The following is an 8,963-nucleotide window of genomic DNA, read 5'->3' on the forward strand; positions in this document are numbered from 1 at the left end:
TGCTGAGGCTTGATAAGGTAACTCCTGTAAAAGAAAGTTGATTATGGAATATCCCTGGAAGGATTCTCAAGAAACTGGTGATAGGATTTTCTTTGGAGAGGGCAACTGGGTCCCTGGGAGACCCCAGCCAAAGGGAGTCTTACATTTCTCTTCATTTAGTGTTGCCAGCTAAGATACAGGACACCCACTTAAATTTGACTTTCAGATAAATAACAAATAATTTTTAGATAAGTATGTCCCAAATACTACATAGGACAAACTTATGCTAAAATTTCGTTGCTGTTGTTTATCTGATATTCAGCTGTAATTGGGTGTCCTGTACTTTTATTTGCTAGATCTGGCAACCCTATGTGCATTCCTTTCTGTGAATTTAAAATTTTGTTTCATGTGTACATAAGACCCATTCTAAAAATAAATAATAAAATAATAAAATAATTTTATTTAATAAGGCAGTTTTTGCTGTTTGTCACATATTTAAAGGCAATTTTAGCTAAGGACTGGAAGTGGACATCGTTATCGATTGAAATTAAATATGAGACTTAAGGATAATTTTTAAAAATAAGTATAAAAAGACTAAGTTTGCAAAGATGATTTTGATGGCATGCATTTTGCCAGAATAGTGCAGCTAAGGGGGAAAAAAGTCAGAAAACACACTTCCTGATGAAATTGTAAACACTGGAGCCGTAAAGGAAACACTTTCTCAATCATGGATCCTGGGATAAGATTAAGTCAGGAGAGGAAGAAATAGTTATCTGAATTCCGATTACCTTCAGCTCCACAAAGGTGGAATCTTAAATTGATTGAGCTTTAGAGCGGGAAGGAAACTTTGGGGTTTTCTTTTCAATTTCTTCATCACTTCCTCCACATTTGAAAATAAGGAATTTCCATTTCCAACTCCTCTACATCCCACCCCCACCCTCCAACTCCCTATCACCAGCTCTCAGGAATAGCCTAGAGGTGGTGTCCCAATTCTTAGGTCTTCAAGGTAATATTAGCATACCTATTATGTAATTACCCTACAAGTCCCTGGACTTTGGGTTCTTTTTTTTGTTTTTTTTTTGTTTTTTTTTGTTTTTTTTTTGTTTTTTTTGACTTTGGGTTCTTAATTCATCAAAGGTAAGGAGGGAGAAGGTGACCCAGTAGGTCCAGCATAGGGCAAAAGACAGGAAGTGTTCATATTCTGCTATATCTGTAACTGTAAGCTAAGGAAATTTAGTTAATTTCTCTGGGCCATAGCTTCCTTAGCTATTAAGAGGGGGAGGAGTCCTATTCAGGGGTGTAAGAGCATCACATGAGATCCTGGACATGAAGTCCCTTGGATTAAGTTGGTACTCAACAATTGCAGCTATTGGGGCTTCCCTGGTGGTGCAGTGGTTGAGAGTCTGCCTGTCGATGCAGGGGACACAAGTTCGTGACCCAGTCCGGGAAGATCCCACATGCCGTGGAGCGGCTGGGCCCGTGTGCTCCGCAGCGGGAGAGGCCACAACAGTGAGAGGCCCGCGTACCGCAAAAAAATAAAAAAATTGCAGCTATTAATTTTATCTTAAAACAAGGTCAGTTCACTTCCGAAATGTTAAGAAATATCATCCTTGCCAGAAATATAATCTCAAACTTACTATGAGGCTAGAGGGTAAATCAATTGACGTAGTGATGACGATTCTCTAATTTTCTATGGAGCTTATTATTTATTTGTCCACACATGAATATTTATATCAGCATATGACTAAGGTAAATGTTAAGATCATATTGACTTTTAAAGCAACTAAATGAATAAAGTTAAATTTTAATTTTTTTCTGCTTTTTTTGTTAACAGCTTTATTGGGATATACTTCACATACCATATAATTCACCCTTTAAAGTGTGCATTCAATGGTTTTTATTATATTCATGAAGTTGTGCAACAATCACCACAATCAAGTTTGGAACATTTTCATCATTCCAAAAGAAGTCCTGTACGCTTTAGCGGTCGCTCACAACATACCCCTCCCAATACTCCCTAGCCCTAGGCAACCATTAATTTACTTCCTATCTTTATAATTTTGTCTATTCTAGATATTTCATATACACAGAGTGCCTTTTGTGACTTGTTTCTTTCATATAGCATGTTTTCAAGGTTTATTCATGTTATAGTATATATCAGTACTTCATTTCTTTTTGTGGCCTAATAATATTCCATTTTATAGATATACTACATTTAATTTATCCATTCATCAGTTGATGGACATTTGGTTTGTTTCTACTTTTCAGCTGTTACAAATAATGCTTCCATGACGATTCATGTACAAGTTTTTGTTTGGACATATGTTTTCAGTTCTCTTTGGTATATACCTAGGAGAATTGCTGGGTCATATGGTAACTCTATTTTAACCTCTTGAGGAACTGTCAGACTGTCTTTCAAAATGGCTTCATCATGTTACATCCCCACCAACAGTGTACAAGTGTTTTAATTTTTCTACATCCTGGACAACGTGTCGTTATCTGTCTTCTTGATTGTTGCCATCACAGTGGGTATGAAATGGTATCTCATTGTGGTTTTGATTTGCATTTTCCTGATGTTTAATGATGTTGAATATTTTTCCAAGTGTTTATTGGCCATTTGCGTGTCTTATTTGGAGAAATGTCTATTTAGCGCCTTTACTCATTTTTAAATTGGATTATTTCCCTTTTTTTATTTAGTTTTTTAAAAATTGAAGTATAGTTGATTTACAATGTTGTGCCATCTCTGCTGTGCAGCAAAGTGACTCAGTTTTATACATATATACAATCTTTTCTTTTAATATTCTTTTCCATTATGGTTTATTCTACTATTCAGTTTTAAGAATTCTTTATATATTTTAGATATTAGATCCTTATCAGATATATGATTTGCAAATATTTTCTCCCATTCTGTGGGGTGTCTTTTTCACTTTCTTCAGAGTGTGCTTTGAAGCACAAAAGTTTAATTTTAATGAAGCCCAATTTATTTATTTTTTCTTTTGTTGCTTGGGCTTTTGGTGTCATATCTAAGAAACCATTGCTAATCCAAGTTCATGAAGATCTATGCTTTCCTCTAAGCGTTTTATGGTTTTAGTTTTTACATTTAGGTCTATGATCCATTTTAAGGTAATTTTAATATATATTGTGAAGTTTGGGGCCCAAGTTTATTATTTTCCATGTGGCTATCCAGTTGTCCCAGCACCATTTATGAAGACTACTTTTTCCCCATTGATTTGTTTTTGCACTCTTGATGGAAATCAATTGACCATAAATGTGACAGTTGGACTCTCTGGACTCTCAATTCTACACCATTGAACTATATGTCTAACTCATGCATGCACCACACAGTCTTGATCACTGAAGGCTTGTAGTGAGTTTTGAAAAGGGGAAGTGTAGCTGCTCCAGCTTTTTTTTTTTTTTTTCCAAGATTGTTTTGGCTATTCTGGGTTCCTTAAAACTTCATATGAATTTTAGGAACAACTTGTCCATTTCTGCCAAGTGGACAGTCGAAATTTTGATAGTGATGTGTTGATTCTGTAGGTCAATTTGAGGAGCGTTGCCATCTTATTAGTATTTTTCAATCCATGAACATGAATGTCTTTCCATTTATTTATTTAGATCTTTAAAAATTTCTTTAAAAAAATTTATTTCAACAACGTTTCATAGTTTTCAGAGTGTAAGAACTGCATTCCTTTTGTTAAATTTATTCCAAAGTATTTTATTCTTTTTGATGCTAATGGAATTGTCTCAATTTTATTTTTGGATTGTCCCTTGCAAATATATAAAAATACAATTGAGTTTTGAATATTGACCTTGTATCCTGCAAACTTGCTGAACTTGTGTATTAGTTCTAATACATTTTTAGTGGAGTGCTCAGAATTTTGTATATATAAAGTCCTATCATCTGAAAATAGAGACACTTTTTCTTCTTCTTTTCTAATCTGAATGCCTTTATTTAATTTCCTTGCCAAATTACTTGGGTAGTACCTCCAGTGCAATGTTGAATAGAAATGATCCAAATGGAAATCTTTGTCTTCTTCCTGATGTTAGTGGGAAAGCATCAGTCTTTTATTTTTTAAAGTGACACTGATTCTGGATTTTTCACAGATGCTTTCATCAGGTTGAGGAAGTTCCCTTCCTAGTTTGTTCAGCGTTTGCTGGAATTTTGTTGAGAATTTTTGTGTTTATATTTATTGGTTCGTAGGTTTCTTTTCTTGTAATGTCTTTGGTGAATTATTTTTTAAAATAATAAACACAGGAAAAAATCCACAAGGGTATTAGGTCTTCTCCCTGCTTTGGCTACCCATTCTTAGCCACTATTACTAGTTCATACGATTGGTTTATGTATATAAAATATTACCTGCTATTTAAAAATAAATCTTTTGCATTCTTAAGCATTTATATTTTTGTAAATAATTCTTTAAATTATAATCTGATACTTTGAGTATATGACACAAGATATTCTCTATCAGGTTGTAATAAAAAAATAACTTAATATAGCAAAAAAATCCAAACAAACCTCACAAGCATAAATTCCACTTCCAGAACTATAACTTGTACAAGTCATGCTCTCTGAGCCTCAGCTACAACAGGAATAAAATTGCCTATCTGCAGCTTTGTCCTGAGGACTGACTGAGATGATATTTGTGAGAAGGCTTGGGATGGTGTAGACTCACTCATATTTATTGTCATTTCACAAATTGCATATCACAGTATCCCTTTAAATAGAAAGGGGTTCGGTTGCATGTTAGATTGGCATACAACTTTAAAAAAATCCTCTGTTTCATAAAACTGAGTACTTCTGTATGTAATCTGTTTTTCAGAAGTTATCTTTCAGTTCTTAAGTCCTTTTCTTTGGCTTAGATTCTGTGATTTGTTGCCTATTTTGGAAACTTGGAAAGTACCATGCAAATACAGATATAGCTTTGCTGGTTAAAAATAAAATACTTAGTGTTTGCTGGTGAAGGAAACTATGATGCTATGTAGGTAAAACTGCATGATGAAAATCAGATTCACATTTCATAAGAACATTTCGGGAGAGCTTTAGACTTGAAAAGTAGGAGACAGTTGTTTCTCGCAAACAGTAGTTTATAACTCTCACTGAAGTCAGAAGTAATTCTGAGGGTAGAATTTAAGCCAAGTGTTTTGAAAGCTGGGAGAAAGAAAAAAAAAAAAAAAAAAAAAAAAAAAGAAGCATGCATAAATTTCCAAATCTTCCCAAAGAACTTAAGTGGGAGGAGATTTGCAGTTAAGATCTTGAGAAATGTTTTTTCCACTAGTGGGATATTAGTAACACCTTAATACAATTTATTTTACCTTCCACAGAATGCTAATCATGATAGAATTTTGTTAAATAACCATTTAAGAGAAAAAAAAGTTCATGTAAAACAATACCAGTTATAATATATAACACAGAGTCTTCAAACGTTCCTTTAAATAGAGAGTGTTTCTCTAATGCATTTTACAAATTAAGTACATCATTATGAGACTGAGATGAAACTTTTCTGTTTTTCCTATTGCATTAAACTAAATCTGTACTCAATATTTATTGATAGCTCACTTAGAAATTATCTTATATATTTTTTCCTGTAGTAATTTCACAAGATTTCATTTTTAAACTCCCCTTGTTGACATGACAATTAAAAATTTTTTAATTAATTAAAATAAAAAATATTGACATACTGACATCATGGCTGTTTTAAAAGTGACAATGTACAATTTTGATTATGATGTTCAAGGGGATTCTCCATTGTCTTTGATAGCTGTCCTTGACAGAGTTTGGTTTTTCACAAGATAGGAATCGTTTGATATCTTTCACTATTTGTCAGTGGTTGAATAGACTGGTTCCAAAGTTGATCTTCTTAGTTCTTAGTCTATTTTGGACAAGGATGCTAGCCACAAAGGTCATAACTGCAAGTTGATGCTTATCATTGCACTATCTCTGACACAAAACAACACAGATGCAAAGGGTAAAACCTTTCTGGTAGGCTTTCTTTGAAAAACTGATAAAGGTCATTTGCGCCCCAGGTTAACAGTAACATGGGCCAGAGGAGAAAATTTAGGGAATCTTTGTCTGTTCTATTGATTTGCTATAAAACCATACTCAAATTTTTACAGATAAATGTGCCAACCAAAAATAAATACAATAAACTTATTTAAAGATAATTCTTGCCATTTAATTATCTATGTCATTATCTGATTTGGTCTGTGTAACAAATCTCTAAGGCAAGGAGTCCTAGTCCATCTAATAGAAAAGAAAACAGCATTGGCATGGGTGGTACAATTTCCTAAAGCAGCAGCATTTACTGAGTACTTACTATGTACCCAGTTATTTCATGTAATATCTCAAATAATGTTCAAAATGACTGTAAGCCATAGGTTTTACATTCCCCATTTGCACATGAGGAAATATTAGCTTGCCCAAAGTTAGCCAGCTGGCTAGTGGTGGATGTAGGACTCAATGGCAGAGCTGGTCCAATGCTTTTTCCTTTATACCCCAGCTGTTTTGTTAATTATGAGTGTTCAACACTGACCCAACACAGAACCAAAAACCACAATATATGATACATGACAAAGGGGAACGTTAAGAAAATCAAAACTCAAATGTATTCTTTTATAAACAGATAACTGGAATTTTACAACTCATACGCTGTTTTCATTGATTGCATAGATAGTGTTAACTGGCTTTATCTTGTTTATGGCATAGAAAGAACAAGATGCATCAATCACACATGGAAACATTTTCTTTCAATTACATGAGCAACAACTTTTGACAGATTATTCACCTTGTACACATTCTCACCAAAGGTACATTTGATTCCATTCGCATTCTACATCATTAGAGTAAATGGCACATTCTTTTTCTTGTTTCACCTTTTTTAAAAAATATATTTTTTTGTTACGTTGCGTATGTTTTAAAATTTTTATTTTATTTTATTTATTTATTTGGTTGTGCTGGGTCTTAGTTGCGGCAGGTGGGCTCCTTAGCTGCAGCTCCAGGGCTCCTTAGTTGCAGCTCACCAGCTGCTTGTTGCTGCATGTGGGCTCCTTAGTTGTGGCATGCGAACTCGTAGTTGTGGCATGTATGTGGGATCTAGTTCCCTGAACACTGATCAAACCCGGGCCCCCTGCATTGGGAGCTCAGAGTCTTGGCCACTGCGCCACCAGGGAAGTCCCCTGTTTCACCTTCTTGAACTGCTGCACATGTTAAGCTTTGTTTTACTTGGACCTTAAAAAAAAAAAATGAAAGAAAAAAAAAGGAAAATAAATCAAATTCCCAGGTCCAAAGAATCCTGTTTAAAATCAAACGCAATTGGAAAGCAAAGGGTGAATATTTATTTTTGTTTCTCAAGTTCTCCTAAAGCCCTCTCTGTGACTTACTTTCAATGTTCTCTTTCTTTCTTTTAATCCTAGAATTAGAGCTTGTTTTCCTTATAGAATCACATAGTCTTTATGGAATCCTTCTTGACACTTTTTCAATCTTCTATACATTTTATTAATTTTAATTAACACACAGTAGAAAATGATAGGGATACTTTTATTAAAAAAGGGAGGTATTAGGATGAATGAAAACCATGAGTTAAGAGACTTCTGTGGAGTAAAAGGCTCCTAATTTCTAACGTGAGCTATCAGTAAGGTTTTCTTAGGCACACAACCACCTCACAATCTGATCACATCAAGCCCTGCTCTTGTCGGCCATCTACAGTAGGTTTCCTAACCTTTTTGGCCACTTGAATCTCTTAGAAATTAAATAATAATAATGATATTGCCATTTCTGAATGGGTATGATAAAGAAATGAATCAACATCAATCTGGATAAAATCATCACTATGTTTGGCTATTTTAACATTGATTGTTGAAGCATTAAAGACATTTTGACATGCTTTGCAAGAATTTTCATGGGATGAAGGCAACTTATGGATTTATTAAGTAAAAATAATAATAAAAATGAACACTACTATAGCAATTATGTTACAGGTATCATTCTATGTGCTTTAGACAGAATAAACACGTTGAATCCTCATGACAACCCTATGGATTAGCTGCTATTTTCTCCATTGTATACGTGAGGAAACAGGCACTGACAGGCTAAATAACTTGTCTAAGGTCTTACAGTTGGAACCATGCAATGTGATGCTGGAACCCGTGTTCTCCATCATGGGGCTGCCTAGTATTCAATAAAATTTTCAATATTTTAGTGTGTCTCATTAATATGAGTTGGTGTAACTTAACTTTAGAATGAAAGCAATGTTGAAACATGCCGCTGTGTTTAAACCGCCACAGCGAAACGTGATCCCATCACAAGTGTGCTGATCTCACTGCCACTATCCGCTCCACATGTCTATTGGATATACACGTAGGGGCCTCCAAACTTATTCCTCTTAGTAGTTAAATATTTCATTTATTGTTTTAACAAAGAAACTATACACCATTGGCCCCTTTAATGTGAAACTCCTGAAGAAAGAGTACACCAAACTCCTACAACAAAGATTCAAAGCTTGGTTCATGGATAATTTGCATCAGAATCCCTGACCAGCCTGCTAGAAAAGCCTATTCCTGGGATTCAGCCCAGATTTACTCATTTTAAGTCTTAGGGAGTGGGCCCACCAACTTTTGAGGACCACCCTTCTACCAGGTCCTTCTTGTGACCCTGCCTACGCTGCCTACCCCCGCTTCTACATGTACCACCTGGAGTTCCCCTGAATACAAGATGCTGTTTCACACCTCAGAGCCTGAACATGCTGTTTCCTGTGCTTCTTATGCTTCCTCCTCTTATTGTCTTCTGAACTCCCACTCCACTAAGATTTAGTTCAAAAGTCATCTCTGCAAGGTTTCCCTGGGCCCATCAGGCAAGAGTTAGGTGCTTTTTCCACTGTACCCCAATACCATTAAACTCATGCCTCTACCCTAGAATTATCCTGCAGCTGGTCTGTGTACTCTGCTGGCCGGGGGCGGGGGGGGGGTCCCCTGAGGTCTCTGCACTACCT

This window comes from Neophocaena asiaeorientalis, unplaced genomic scaffold, assembly GCF_003031525.2.
Source record: "Neophocaena asiaeorientalis asiaeorientalis breed wild unplaced genomic scaffold, Neophocaena_asiaeorientalis_V1.1 scaffold397, whole genome shotgun sequence".
NCBI classification, from domain to species: Eukaryota; Metazoa; Chordata; class Mammalia; order Artiodactyla; family Phocoenidae; genus Neophocaena; species Neophocaena asiaeorientalis.